Genomic DNA, 14,820 nt, shown 5'->3' on the forward strand with positions numbered 1-14,820 from the left:
TGCGTGACACTGCAGTGCCACTCCTAGATGGGCCCGGTGTTTGTGTCGGCCACTAGGGTCGCTTATCTTACTCACACAGCGACCTCGGTGCAAATTTTAGGACTAAAAATAATATTGTGAGGTGTGAGGTATTCAGAATAGACTGAAAATGAGTGGAAATTATGGTTTTTGAGGTTAATAATACTTTGGGATCAAAATTACCCCCAAATTCTATGATTTAAGCTGTTTTTTAGGGTTTTTTGAAAAAAACACCCGAATCCAAAACACACCCGAATCCGACAAAAAAAATTCGGTGAGGTTTTGCCAAAACGCGGTCGAACCCAAAACACGGCCGCGGAACCGAACCCAAAACCAAAACACAAAACCCGAAAAATTTCCGGCGCTCATCTCTAGTATAGACCAGCCCGTTGCCAAGCATTTTAAGGCTTGCAATCATAGCCTTTCATCTTTACGCTACATGATGTTAGATCATGTAAAGGAAGACATTAGAGGGGGTGACAGAGGGAGAACCCTTTTGCAACTTGAAATTAAATGGATTCATTTACTGAATACTGTCTCCCCTCATGGATGAAATGAGATGATTTCGTTTAACTGTTTCCTCTAAGTGCTATGGTTTTAGGATTCTGTTATCCCAATGATTACTTCTGTATGAGTTATGTGATCATTGTTTACATTTTGCAGGTGTTACCATGGTGACGGATTCACAGTAGTTTTGTCCCTGCTGCCGTTCTGGCGTCGTCTGCATGTGATGACATCAGCAGAAGCGGAGGGAGTAGTTGTGCACGTTTTTTCACCTGGTGTTTTAGACTTTGTATAAAGGTAAGCTCAATTCTTGTGATATTTTCATACCTGACGAAGGTTTATAAAACCTAAACGTTGTTGTACCCAGGAGTGTCCGGGTCCTTTATTTGAAATAAGTCCGTGAGTGCCACCCGTTGCATGAACTTATATATATATATATATATATATATATAGTCTTGGAAGGTCCTGCACTCTCATCAAAAGTAATAACGACGGCGGGTGCTCCTAATGACCTGAGAGGCCACCAATATACCACAACAACCACCTAGGTGGAAGGTGCACTCACGCCCAGAAATTAGTCTCTGAAGTCACTTGTAAATTCAGTATATTTTTTATTCGGGTTCACTGTTGATGCCGTATTTCATCGACGTTTCGGTCCTTATGTGGACCTTTATCAAGATTGGCACTTAAATCACCTATACAATCAGAAACAGTTACAATTAATATGTATAAGAACCCAGATTTACTCAACACCAACACCACCAGTGCCTCCCAGGCCCTGAAGACTGTCACAAAAACCAGAAAACGTATTAAAAAGCTGTTTTTTTATATATGTAAAAAAGATACTTGGAAGTGATCCACGTGTGATGAAAGAGACACCTCCACCGTTAGGACTATCTGTTTTAGATAGGCAAGTGATTACCTGGACGACATGCCAGATCACTCAGATGCGTGGAATGGCCTTTAGAGTTGGCAACATGCCTGATCACATAATGAAGTTAAAAGGCTATAACGTAGGAAGGTTGCAAGGCGTAGTCACCTATTAGATAAATAACAGAGTAACTACACCATAAGAAAATACACTAACAACGTCATTTAGGAAAAGATCATACCTAGTTACATGTAGAAATAGCTCATGGCAGCTTGTGGGCTCTGTACATGTGTCAGACACTCAGTCTGTAAGGAGGCACAACAGGAAAAAATAATCACCAACCGTAATCATGTGTCAGAAGGGAGCTGCAGGAGAACCATACTCACTGCTCAAGTGTCCAGAGCCAAATGGAAGCTGCATAAAGTTCAGCCTCAGCTGAGCACTATTTAAGGATCAACCACAGGAAGTGCCAATTAGGAAGATTAAGTCTCTCATTAACTTATCACCTCTCAGATAACTCACTCAGACCAACTGGGTAAAACGTTACAGGGTTCACAGGACATGCGGTGGCTATCGCTAACGCACGGCTACTTAAATGAGTGGATTTTAACGATTTAGAAGGGCAACTGCCGGAGACGCGTCTTTTGCGTTCCACCGACCGGAACTCCATGCGTTCCACTCCGCGGAAGTGGCGCTGGCCGGAAGTCTCTGCGTTCCACTCGCGGAGAGAACCGTAATGAGGCTTATCCACTGGCTAATGTTTAAAGGAGGTGTACAACCTAGAGGGGGGCGTTCACAGAAAATGAACACTCCCCCGGGTGGAATCTTCAATGTACAGGTCCACTCATAGCTTACAGGGACTCGGAGGTATACCGAAGGTCACCTCACGTATAATCCTGGATTAACCTATGTGTAGCCTGTCAGTCACCACAGAAAAAGAGTGCAAATGTAAATAATAATCCATAATGTGAAATGTCAAAAATGTCAAAAAAGACAGATAGGAGGGCACCAAATCAAATGACCACAACTCACCCTATGCATACAAACTAACGTATATCTGATCAACAAAGGCATATTGAATACTGATATGAGTATAATATCTTTATAGTAATACATTGGTATAATGTAGTAAAAGATTTTAAATAATAAAAGGGAATAATGGGTGGTGTGGTCATTGAAATTGGTGAGCCCTCGTGACTAGTATAGGACCTGGGAAGGCTCCGGGAATCAACAGAAAAATATATATAAAAAACATAAGCAAGGACGTGTAAATAACTGTCCTTACTTTCTTAATCTCTATACATAAAAAGAACATACATAAATGAAAAAAATATAGAACATAGAACATATAAAACACAAATCGAGACCCAGCCTGTATATGCTAATTGCATCACAGTGCCCTATGTCCCTGAAACGTACAAGGTGTGTTCCAAGATATCCAATCAACGATGGCAAAATGAAATTCTAAAGAAAGATATTAAGGGGGTTGGCCTCATTGAGGCCCCTTGGTGACACTGTATTGAGTTTGTGTATCCAAAAGCTTTCCTTCTGTTTAAGTAACAAGGTGCGATCGCCTCCACTAACAGGTGGCGGCACCCAGTCAATCAGCTGACACTTCAGGGCAGATACTTGATGTCTAACTGACAAAAAGTGCCGTGCTACCGGTTTGTCAGAAAAGCCCACATTGAGGGCAGTGTGTATGGATGACCGATGGTTTGCCATCCTGTCGCGAAAGGGACGCGCAGTTAATCCGACATAACATAACCCACATGGGCACTTTAGAAGGTAGACGACATGATCCAGTCGACAGTGGAGATGATATCTGATGAAGATTTTTTTCCCTGTGTGTGGGTGATACAAAAAAGGACCAGTGATCATAGATCTGCACGTTGTGCACCCCCCGCAAGAAAAACTGCCAGGTTTGGCTTGCATAAGCTGGATTTGAGATGTGTTCTGTTCAGGGAAAATCGTGGGTCTCATTAGTAATTGCTTTAGGTTGGCCCCTCGTTTGTATGCAACCATAGGAGCAGGTGTTTTAAGAAAAGGCAAACTATTGTCGGTGGCTATTATTGGCCAATGTTTCCGTAGGGCCTTTCTGGTTGCACTTGTGGAACCATCATACTGAGTGGAACAAATCATCCGATTATTACGAATGGGGTTTTTAACCTGTTGTCCATGAAAAATGCTGTTTGCTTTATTAAGACAGCGAGTAAGTACACTACTGGTGTACCCTCGCTCCAGAAAGCGAGAAGTGATCTCGTTACATTGTTGATCTTTGAGTGCTGCGTTGGAATTGATCCTCATGGCTCTGAGGTACTGGGATATGGGCAATCCTTCCTTGAGGGCTGGGGGGTGGTGGCTGCTTGCATGCAAGGTCAGATTGCGATCCGTGGGTTTACGGTACAACGAGGTGTCCAGTCGGTCACCATTTCTGGTGATACTGACATCCAGGAAAGTAATGTTGGTAGCCGATACTGTGTATGTGAACTTGATAGGATTATCCAAAGCATTCAATTGGTTCACCATGTCAAGAAACTCAGACTCGGTACCCTCCCACAGCAAGAAGACGTCATCAATGTACCGTTTAAAGAAGGCAATCTTAAGCCCATACCTAGGTAACAGGTACGTATGTTCATAGTGCGCCATGAACAGATTAGCGTAGGCGGGGGCCAAATTGGACCCCATCGCGGTTCCGGCGATTTGAAGAAAATAATAATTTTTATACATAAAGTGGTTGCACGTAAGAACCAATGAGGTCAGTTCCAACACAAACTCAGTAGGGTAATCTTTGCAGGGACTGTTGGAAAGAAATTGACGAATAACATCCAAACCTAAGTGGTGTGGTATGACGGTATAAAGAGACCCCACATCCATAGTAGCCAGAAGAGTGCCTTCACTAAGACGGGTAAATGTCCGTAGGTGTGTGAGGAAATCCCCAGTGTCCTTTAAATAGCTATCAGTTTTTAATACCAAAGGCTGTAGGATACTGTCAATAAAGACAGCAATTGGCTGTAACAGAGAGCCTTCCGCGGCAATAATGGGTCTGCCGGGAGGGTGAACTAATGTCTTATGAATTTTGGGCAGAGTGTATAGGATAGGACACCTGGGTGAATTGATGGTCAAATATTTTAATGTGTCTTCACTTATGTAGCCCTGCTCAAAACCTAACTTCAGAAATTGATCGATTTTAGATTTAATTTTAGGAACCGGATTGGTGGTTAATTTCTGATAGGTCATGTCATCTGCTAATTGTCGGTTGATCTCCATGTCATAGTCTGTCCAATCTTGGACGACTATTGCTCCTCCCTTATCCGCCGGGCGGATGACTATATGGGGAGAATCCTTTAAAGTTTTTAATGCTTTCCTCTCGGCTATGGACAGGTTATCAAACATCCTTTTGGGAGGTGAGCTCTCAGAGTCTCTTTGGACTAACCGTAAATAGGTTTTGATGCTGGGATTAGAGGATGGAGGATCGAATGTCGATTTGGGTCTAAATTGAGGTATCTCTTTATTAGTGGATTTGTTAGCAAAGAACTCCCGCAGACGGAGGGAGCGGCCAAATTTATACTGATCTATAGTTTGTTGGAATGAATTAATACTACATGTGGGGACGAAAGATAAACCTCGGGCAAGAAGTTTAGTTTCCGCTGGACTCAGTTCTACGCTAGATAGATTAAAGACATTGTCACCTACTGTCTCCTCCTCCCTCTTCTTTTGGTACCCCCCTCTCCTCGGGTGCGGTCTGTGCCGCTTCTGAGAACCCTGGAACGGGTAGAGGAGGCCTCTCCTCCTCGATCTAAAAAACGAGTGGAGTCGTTGTTCCCTTCGTAGTAATCGGTGTCTGAGGTAGAGGCGGAGGAAACAAATTCATGGGCAAACGGTTGGGCCCTTCGCCCAGTGTATTGTCTATTCTGACGTTCACTAGTATTGTTTCCAAGTAACCAGCGGTATACAGTATGCGTTTGGTAGTCGTTAGTTACAGTGGACAATTTTTTTCGTTTAAAAGAAATTAGATCACGTTTATAAGTGTCCACCTGTGTCTGTAAACGTTCGATCCAATTTTGGGTTTTGTCATTCTGCAGCACGGTGGTGTGAGATTTGATGGTAATATCCACTTCAGTAGATAATTTCTTTAACTCAATGCCAACTTCCTCCACTACCAGGGTCATGAGGTCAAGCGAACATTTGTTCAGTACTCCACACCACCGGCTGCAGAAGACAGGGTTGTTTCTACCCAATGTAGGAACGTTAGAGATACGGAAACCCCGGGGGATTTGTTTTCCCCTGAGGTATTCCGACAAAAATTGACCATGTAAAGTCAAATCAACCTCTTTTTGTCTGTGTTTAAGCACTTTGTAAAACAAATCCACAGGGGTTTCGGCTGGTAAGGCCTCAAACTCTAATTTATCGAATAGTAATTTTTCAGTGTCTTCATCCGTAAATGAAACTATACCAGTTTCAGCTTTGGCCAGTAGGCCATCGTCCAACAAATATACCCCGCTCTGAGTCATAACACTCTTTAGACTGGAAAACTCAAACAGGTATAGCAATTAGATTAATAACATACTAAACATGACAAACAAAACATGTAAGGTTCCCGGAAATAAAGGTGGTGATCGGTGAGGAAGTCCAATCCGGTATGTTGGATGGGTGTCAGGAAGTAGGAACTGCGTATAGTAGTTCGAACAAATGTAGTCTTGGAAGGTCCTGCACTCTCATCAAAAGTAATAACGACGGCGGGTGCTCCTAATGACCTGAGAGGCCACCAATATACCACAACAACCACCTAGGTGGAAGGTGCACTCACGCCCAGAAATTAGTCTCTGAAGTCACTTGTAAATTCAGTATATTTTTTATTCGGGTTCACTGTTGATGCCGTATTTCATCGACGTTTCGGTCCTTATGTGGACCTTTATCAAGATTGGCACTTAAATCACCTATACAATCAGAAACAGTTACAATTAATATGTATAAGAACCCAGATTTACTCAACACCAACACCACCAGTGCCTCCCAGGCCCTGAAGACTGTCACAAAAACCAGAAAACGTATTAAAAAGCTGTTTTTTTATATATGTAAAAAAGATACTTGGAAGTGATCCACGTGTGATGAAAGAGACACCTCCACCGTTAGGACTATCTGTTTTAGATAGGCAAGTGATTACCTGGACGACATGCCAGATCACTCAGATGCGTGGAATGGCCTTTAGAGTTGGCAACATGCCTGATCACATAATGCGATAGCCACCGCATGTCCTGTGAACCCTGTAACGTTTTACCCAGTTGGTCTGAGTGAGTTATCTGAGAGGTGATAAGTTAATGAGAGACTTAATCTTCCTAATTGGCACTTCCTGTGGTTGATCCTTAAATAGTGCTCAGCTGAGGCTGAACTTTATGCAGCTTCCATTTGGCTCTGGACACTTGAGCAGTGAGTATGGTTCTCCTGCAGCTCCCTTCTGACACATGATTACGGTTGGTGATTATTTTTTTCCCTGTTGTGCCTCCTTATAGACTGAGTGTCTTACATATGCACAGAGCCCACAAGCTGCCATGAGCTATTTCTACATGTAACTAGGTATGATCTTTTCCTAAATGACGTTGTTAGTGTATTTTCTTATGGTGTAGTTACTCTGTTATTTATCTAATAGGTGACTACGCCTTGCAACCTTCCTACGTTATAGCCTTTTAACTTCATTATGTGATCAGGCATGTTGCCAACTCTAAAGGCCATTCCACGCATCTGAGTGATCTGGCATGTCGTCCAGGTAATCACTTGCCTATCTAAAACAGATAGTCCTAACGGTGGAGGTGTCTCTTTCATCACACGTGGATCACTTCCAAGTATCTTTTTTACATATATAAAAAAACAGCTTTTTAATACGTTTTCTGGTTTTTGTGACAGTCTTCAGGGCCTGGGAGGCACTGGTGGTGTTGGTGTTGAGTAAATCTGGGTTCTTATACATATTAATTGTAACTGTTTCTGATTGTATAGGTGATTTAAGTGCCAATCTTGATAAAGGTCCACATAAGGACCGAAACGTCGATGAAATACGGCATCAACAGTGAACCCGAATAAAAAATATACTGAATTTACAAGTGACTTCAGAGACTAATTTCTGGGCGTGAGTGCACCTTCCACCTAGGTGGTTGTTGTGGTATATTGGTGGCCTCTCAGGTCATTAGGAGCACCCGCCGTCGTTATTACTTTTGATGAGAGTGCAGGACCTTCCAAGACTACATTTGTTCGAACTACTATACGCAGTTCCTACTTCCTGACACCCATCCAACATACCGGATTGGACTTCCTCACCGATCACCACCTTTATTTCCGGGAACCTTACATGTTTTGTTTGTCATGTTTAGTATGTTATTAATCTAATTGCTATACCTGTTTGAGTTTTCCAGTCTAAAGAGTGTTATGACTCAGAGCGGGGTATATTTGTTGGACGATGGCCTACTGGCCAAAGCTGAAACTGGTATAGTTTCATTTACGGATGAAGACACTGAAAAATTACTATTCGATAAATTAGAGTTTGAGGCCTTACCAGCCGAAACCCCTGTGGATTTGTTTTACAAAGTGCTTAAACACAGACAAAAAGAGGTTGATTTGACTTTACATGGTCAATTTTTGTCGGAATACCTCAGGAGAAAACAAATCCCCCGGGGTTTCCGTATCTCTAACGTTCCTACATTGGGTAGAAACAACCCTGTCTTCTGCAGCCGGTGGTGTGGAGTACTGAACAAATGTTCGCTTGACCTCATGACCCTGGTAGTGGAGGAAGTTGGCATTGAGTTAAAGAAATTATCTACTGAAGTGGATATTACCATCAAATCTCACACCACCGTGCTGCAGAATGACAAAACCCAAAATTGGATCGAACGTTTACAGACACAGGTGGACACTTATAAACGTGATCTAATTTCTTTTAAACGAAAAAAATTGTCCACTGTAACTAACGACTACCAAACGCATACTGTATACCGCTGGTTACTTGGAAACAATACTAGTGAACGTCAGAATAGACAATACACTAGGCGAAGGGCCCAACCGTTTGCCCATGAATTTGTTTCCTCCGCCTCTACCTCAGACACCGATTACTACGAAGGGAACAACGACTCCACTCGTTTTTTAGATCGAGGAGGAGAGGCCTCCTCTACCCGTTCCAGGGTTCTCAGAAGCGGCACAGACCGCACCCGAGGAGAGGGGGGTACCAAAAGAAGAGGGAGGAGGAGACAGTAGGTGACAATGTCTTTAATCTATCTAGCGTAGAACTGAGTCCAGCGGAAACTAAACTTCTTGCCCGAGGTTTATCTTTCGTCCCCACATGTAGATTTAATTCATTCCAACAAACTATAGATCAGTATAAATTTGGCCGCTCCCTCCGTCTGCGGGAGTTCTTTGCTAACAAATCCACTAATAAAGAGATACCTCAATTTAGACCCAAATCGACATTCGATCCTCCATCCTCTAATCCCAGCATCAAAACCTATTTACGGTTAGTCCAAAGAGACTCTGAGAGCTCACCTCCCAAAAGGATGTTTGATAACCTGTCCATAGCCGAGAGGAAAGCATTAAAAACTTTAAAGGATTCTCCCCATATAGTCATCCGCCCGGCGGATAAGGGAGGAGCAATAGTCGTCCAAGATTGGACAGACTATGACATGGAGATCAACCGACAATTAGCAGATGACATGACCTATCAGAAATTAACCACCAATCCGGTTCCTAAAATTAAATCTAAAATCGATCAATTTCTGAAGTTAGGTTTTGAGCAGGGCTACATAAGTGAAGACACATTAAAATATTTGACCATCAATTCACCCAGGTGTCCTATCCTATACACTCTGCCCAAAATTCATAAGACATTAGTTCACCCTCCCGGCAGACCCATTATTGCCGCGGAAGGCTCTCTGTTACAGCCAATTGCTGTCTTTATTGACAGTATCCTACAGCCTTTGGTATTAAAAACTGATAGCTATTTAAAGGACACTGGGGATTTCCTCACACACCTACGGACATTTACCCATCTTAGTGAAGGCACTCTTCTGGCTACTATGGATGTGGGGTCTCTTTATACCGTCATACCACACCACTTAGGTTTGGATGTTATTCGTCAATTTCTTTCCAACAGTCCCTGCAAAGATTACCCTACTGAGTTTGTGTTGGAACTGACCTCATTGGTTCTTACGTGCAACCACTTTATGTATAAAAATGATTATTTTCTTCAAATCGCCGGAACCGCGATGGGGTCCAATTTGGCCCCCGCCTACGCTAATCTGTTCATGGCGCACTATGAACATACGTACCTGTTACCTAGGTATGGGCTTAAGATTGCCTTCTTTAAACGGTACATTGATGACGTCTTCTTGCTGTGGGAGGGTACCGAGTCTGAGTTTCTTGACATGGTGAACCAATTGAATGCTTTGGATAATCCTATCAAGTTCACATACACAGTATCGGCTACCAACATTACTTTCCTGGATGTCAGTATCACCAGAAATGGTGACCGACTGGACACCTCGTTGTACCGTAAACCCACGGATCGCAATCTGACCTTGCATGCAAGCAGCCACCACCCCCCAGCCCTCAAGGAAGGATTGCCCATATCCCAGTACCTCAGAGCCATGAGGATCAATTCCAACGCAGCACTCAAAGATCAACAATGTAACGAGATCACTTCTCGCTTTCTGGAGCGAGGGTACACCAGTAGTGTACTTACTCGCTGTCTTAATAAAGCAAACAGCATTTTTCATGGACAACAGGTTAAAAACCCCATTCGTAATAATCGGATGATTTGTTCCACTCAGTATGATGGTTCCACAAGTGCAACCAGAAAGGCCCTACGGAAACATTGGCCAATAATAGCCACCGACAATAGTTTGCCTTTTCTTAAAACACCTGCTCCTATGGTTGCATACAAACGAGGGGCCAACCTAAAGCAATTACTAATGAGACCCACGATTTTCCCTGAACAGAACACATCTCAAATCCAGCTTATGCAAGCCAAACCTGGCAGTTTTTCTTGCGAGGGGTGCACAACGTGCAGATCTATGATCACTGGTCCTTTTTTGTATCACCCACACACAGGGAAAAAAATCTTCATCAGATATCATCTCCACTGTCGACTGGATCATGTCGTCTACCTTCTAAAGTGCCCATGTGGGTTATGTTATGTCGGATTAACTGCGCGTCCCTTTCGCGACAGGATGGCAAACCATCGGTCATCCATACACACTGCCCTCAATGTGGGCTTTTCTGACAAACCGGTAGCACGGCACTTTTTGTCAGTTAGACATCAAGTATCTGCCCTGAAGTGTCAGCTGATTGACTGGGTGCCGCCACCTGTTAGTGGAGGCGATCGCACCTTGTTACTTAAACAGAAGGAAAGCTTTTGGATACACAAACTCAATACAGTGTCACCAAGGGGCCTCAATGAGGCCAACCCCCTTAATATCTTTCTTTAGAATTTCATTTTGCCATCGTTGATTGGATATCTTGGAACACACCTTGTACGTTTCAGGGACATAGGGCACTGTGATGCAATTAGCATATACAGGCTGGGTCTCGATTTGTGTTTTATATGTTCTATGTTCTATATTTTTTTCATTTATGTATGTTCTTTTTATGTATAGAGATTAAGAAAGTAAGGACAGTTATTTACACGTCCTTGCTTATGTTTTTTATATATATTTTTCTGTTGATTCCCGGAGCCTTCCCAGGTCCTATACTAGTCACGAGGGCTCACCAATTTCAATGACCACACCACCCATTATTCCCTTTTATTATTTAAAATCTTTTACTACATTATACCAATGTATTACTATAAAGATATTATACTCATATCAGTATTCAATATGCCTTTGTTGATCAGATATACGTTAGTTTGTATGCATAGGGTGAGTTGTGGTCATTTGATTTGGTGCCCTCCTATCTGTCTTTTTTGACATTTTTGACATTTCACATTATGGATTATTATTTACATTTGCACTCTTTTTCTGTGGTGACTGACAGGCTACACATAGGTTAATCCAGGATTATACGTGAGGTGACCTTCGGTATACCTCCGAGTCCCTGTAAGCTATGAGTGGACCTGTACATTGAAGATTCCACCCGGGGGAGTGTTCATTTTCTGTGAACGCCCCCCTCTAGGTTGTACACCTCCTTTAAACATTAGCCAGTGGATAAGCCTCATTACGGTTCTCTCCGCGAGTGGAACGCAGAGACTTCCGGCCAGCGCCACTTCCGCGGAGTGGAACGCATGGAGTTCCGGTCGGTGGAACGCAAAAGACGCGTCTCCGGCAGTTGCCCTTCTAAATCGTTAAAATCCACTCATTTAAGTAGCCGTGCGTTAGCGATAGCCACCGCATGTCCTGTGAACCCTGTAACGTTTTACCCAGTTGGTCTGAGTGAGTTATCTGAGAGGTGATAAGTTAATGAGAGACTAAATCTTCCTAATTGGCACTTCCTGTGGTTGATCCTTAAATAGTGCTCAGCTGAGGCTGAACTTTATGCAGCTTCCATTTGGCTCTGGACACTTGAGCAGTGAGTATGGTTCTCCTGCAGCTCCCTTCTGACACATGATTACGGTTGGTGATTATTTTTTCCCTGTTGTGCCTCCTTATAGACTGAGTGTCTTACATATGCACAGAGCCCACAAGCTGCCATGAGCTATTTCTACATGTAACTAGGTATGATCTTTTCCTAAATGACGTTGTTAGTGTATTTTCTTATGGTGTAGTTACTCTGTTATTTATCTAATAGGTGACTACGCCTTGCAACCTTCCTACGTTATAGCCTTTTAACTTCATTATGTGATCAGGCATGTTGCCAACTCTAAAGGCCATTCCACGCATCTGAGTGATCTGGCATGTCGTCCAGGTAATCACTTGCCTATCTAAAACAGATAGTCCTAACGGTGGAGGTGTCTCTTTCATCACACGTGGATCACTTCCAAGTATCTTTTTTACATATATAAAAAAACAGCTTTTTAATACGTTTTCTGGTTTTTGTGACAGTCTTCAGGGCCTGGGAGGCACTGGTGGTGTTGGTGTTGAGTAAATCTGGGTTCTTATACATATTAATTGTAACTGTTTCTGATTGTATAGGTGATTTAAGTGCCAATCTTGATAAAGGTCCACATAAGGACCGAAACGTCGATGAAATACGGCATCAACAGTGAACCCGAATAAAAAATATACTGAATTTACAAGTGACTTCAGAGACTAATTTCTGGGCGTGAGTGCACCTTCCACCTAGGTGGTTGTTGTGGTATATATATATATATATATATATACATAAATATATTAGCTGACATACCTGGCGCTGCCCAGGTTTACATTTTCCAGTTATTAAGCATCAATGAGTTGGTTGTAACTGTCAACATATTAAAAATAATTAGCATCTTAGTAGCTCTTTCAACACGCCTATGAGGTGGCTGTGCAGTGTCGTTTTTGATTTTGGGGTGTCACCAGGAGCCCTGATCCCCAGCTTTTGTTTCTGTTCAGTTTTATAATCACTTTTTTCATTGCGAGATGGGTTTAAAGCTTTCCTTCTGTTATCAATTTTGCTATTCCAAGGCTTTTGGGTACACAGCATTTTTTATCTTCCTACCTCCATTTCTGTCAGATATTTTAGTTCATTGATTTATAGTTATATCAGTTATTTCAGGTCATTGAATTATGGTCATTTCTGTCAGTTATTACAGTTCATCCAAATCCATCCAGTGGAAGGCCCAGAACAGGCTCCCTGTGTCAAAGTTCTGCCCAGCGTACACCAACGGGAGGTCCAACTGGGACCCCAACCCCCTAGTATGTCTTCTGGGATACAATGTTACCATTCTGTGAAGTTTACTTCCAAATCCATCCAGTGGAAGGCCCAGAGCAGGCTCCCTGGGTCAAAGTTCTGGCCAGCTCATTTCACCGTGTAAGGTCCATCTGGGACCCTAACACTTCTAAAACCTGGCAAGGATCTAACTGAACTGCCTCACGTTGGTGTCATCCCAATCGGTGCAGGGGTGTCTGAATGCATAACCGGACAGACAAACAAACAAACAGACCAATTAATTTTATATATATCACACATATTGGCCTAGCCCAGATAGGGGTTTATTTTTAAACCCTGCCAGTATTTTAAGTTAGATAATGAAGTTTGGTCCATATCTAGCAAGTCATGTAGGAGCCTATGAAGAACAAACATATATACATATATATATTTTCACTTATAGAAAGATAGATAGCTAGTGAAAGGCACTCAAAAGGACAGGGAGAGATCGGGACTATCACACTAAGACGGGTACACACAATATATTGTTCATTCTGTCGGATTATATATTGTTTGCGGATCAGCTGGTGTGTACAACGTATGTCTGTGAACGACGTTATTCACAGACATAAACGCATTGGCCCTGCTGCATCAGTCCAGTCACAGTGGTGGTGTCCTCTGCTGCCATATGTCCAGTGCTGCTGTATAAGTACAGTCCAGTGGTGCTGTGTTGTGCTGCATCAGTACAGTGGTGGTGTATTGTACTGCATCAGTCCAGTCACGGTGGTGGTGTTCTCTGCTGCTATATGTCCAGTGCTGCTGTATAAGACTACACTGATCATACAGAATGAGAGAAGTGATACTGTGCAGGTGTCACATATAGATAGTAGGAACATGTATCTGCAGCATAATTACACTGATCATACAGAATAAGAGAAGTTATACTGTGCAGTGTCACATACATATAGGAATGTATATTTGCAGTATAATTGCATTGATCATACAGAATAATAGAAGTGATACTGTGCAGTGTCACATACAGATAGTAGGAACATGTATCTGCAGTATAATTACACTGATCGTACAGAATGAGAGAAGTGATACTGTGCAGGTGTCACACACAGATAGTAGGAATGTGTATCTGCAGTATAATTACACTGATCATACAGAATGAGAGAAGTGATACTGTGCAGTGTCACATACAGATAGTAGGAACATGTATCTGTAGTATAATTACACTGATCATACAGAATGAGAGAAGTGATACTGTGCAGGTGTCACATACAGATAGTAGGAATGTGTATCTGCAGTATAATTACACTGATCATACAGAATGAGAGAAGTGATACTGTGCAGTGTCACATACAGATAGTAGGAACATGTATCTGCAGTATAATTACACTGATCGTACAGAATGAGAGAAGTGATACTGTGCAGGTGTCACACACAGATAGTAGGAACATGTATCTGTAGTATAATTACACTGATCATACAGAATGAGAGGTTATACTGTGCACGTGTCACATACAGATAGTAGGAACATGTATCTGTAGTATAATTACACTGATCATACAGAATGAGATAAGTGATACTGTGCAGGTGTCACATACAGATAGTAGGAGCATGTATCTGCAGTATAATTACACTGATCATACAGAATGAGAGAA

General features: G+C 42.4%; 3 long non-coding RNA genes across 3 annotated transcripts; 2 read left to right on the forward strand and 1 right to left on the reverse strand.

The window, feature by feature from the left end:
* Positions 1-1,138: 1,138 nt before the first annotated feature.
* On the reverse strand, positions 1,139-1,698 carry LOC135058005 (uncharacterized). The gene is made up of 3 exons (XR_010244520.1): positions 1,635-1,698; positions 1,445-1,561; positions 1,139-1,217 (listed from the first exon to the last, which is right to left on the reverse strand). It is a non-coding gene; the product is annotated as an uncharacterized LOC135058005 (long non-coding RNA).
* Positions 1,699-6,797: 5,099 nt separating this feature from the next.
* On the forward strand, positions 6,798-7,463 carry LOC135058006 (uncharacterized). The gene is made up of 4 exons (XR_010244521.1): positions 6,798-6,820; positions 6,904-6,967; positions 7,041-7,157; positions 7,385-7,463. It is a non-coding gene; the product is annotated as an uncharacterized LOC135058006 (long non-coding RNA).
* A 4,449-nt stretch (positions 7,464-11,912) lies between these two features.
* LOC135058007 (uncharacterized) lies at positions 11,913-12,577 on the forward strand. Its single transcript, XR_010244523.1, has 4 exons — positions 11,913-11,935; positions 12,018-12,081; positions 12,155-12,271; positions 12,499-12,577. It is a non-coding gene; the product is annotated as an uncharacterized LOC135058007 (long non-coding RNA).
* The last annotated feature ends 2,243 nt before the right edge of the window (positions 12,578-14,820 follow it).

The sequence above is a fragment of the Pseudophryne corroboree genome, chromosome 3 (genome assembly GCF_028390025.1).
Source record: "Pseudophryne corroboree isolate aPseCor3 chromosome 3, aPseCor3.hap2, whole genome shotgun sequence".
Lineage (NCBI taxonomy): Eukaryota > Metazoa > Chordata > Amphibia > Anura > Myobatrachidae > Pseudophryne > Pseudophryne corroboree.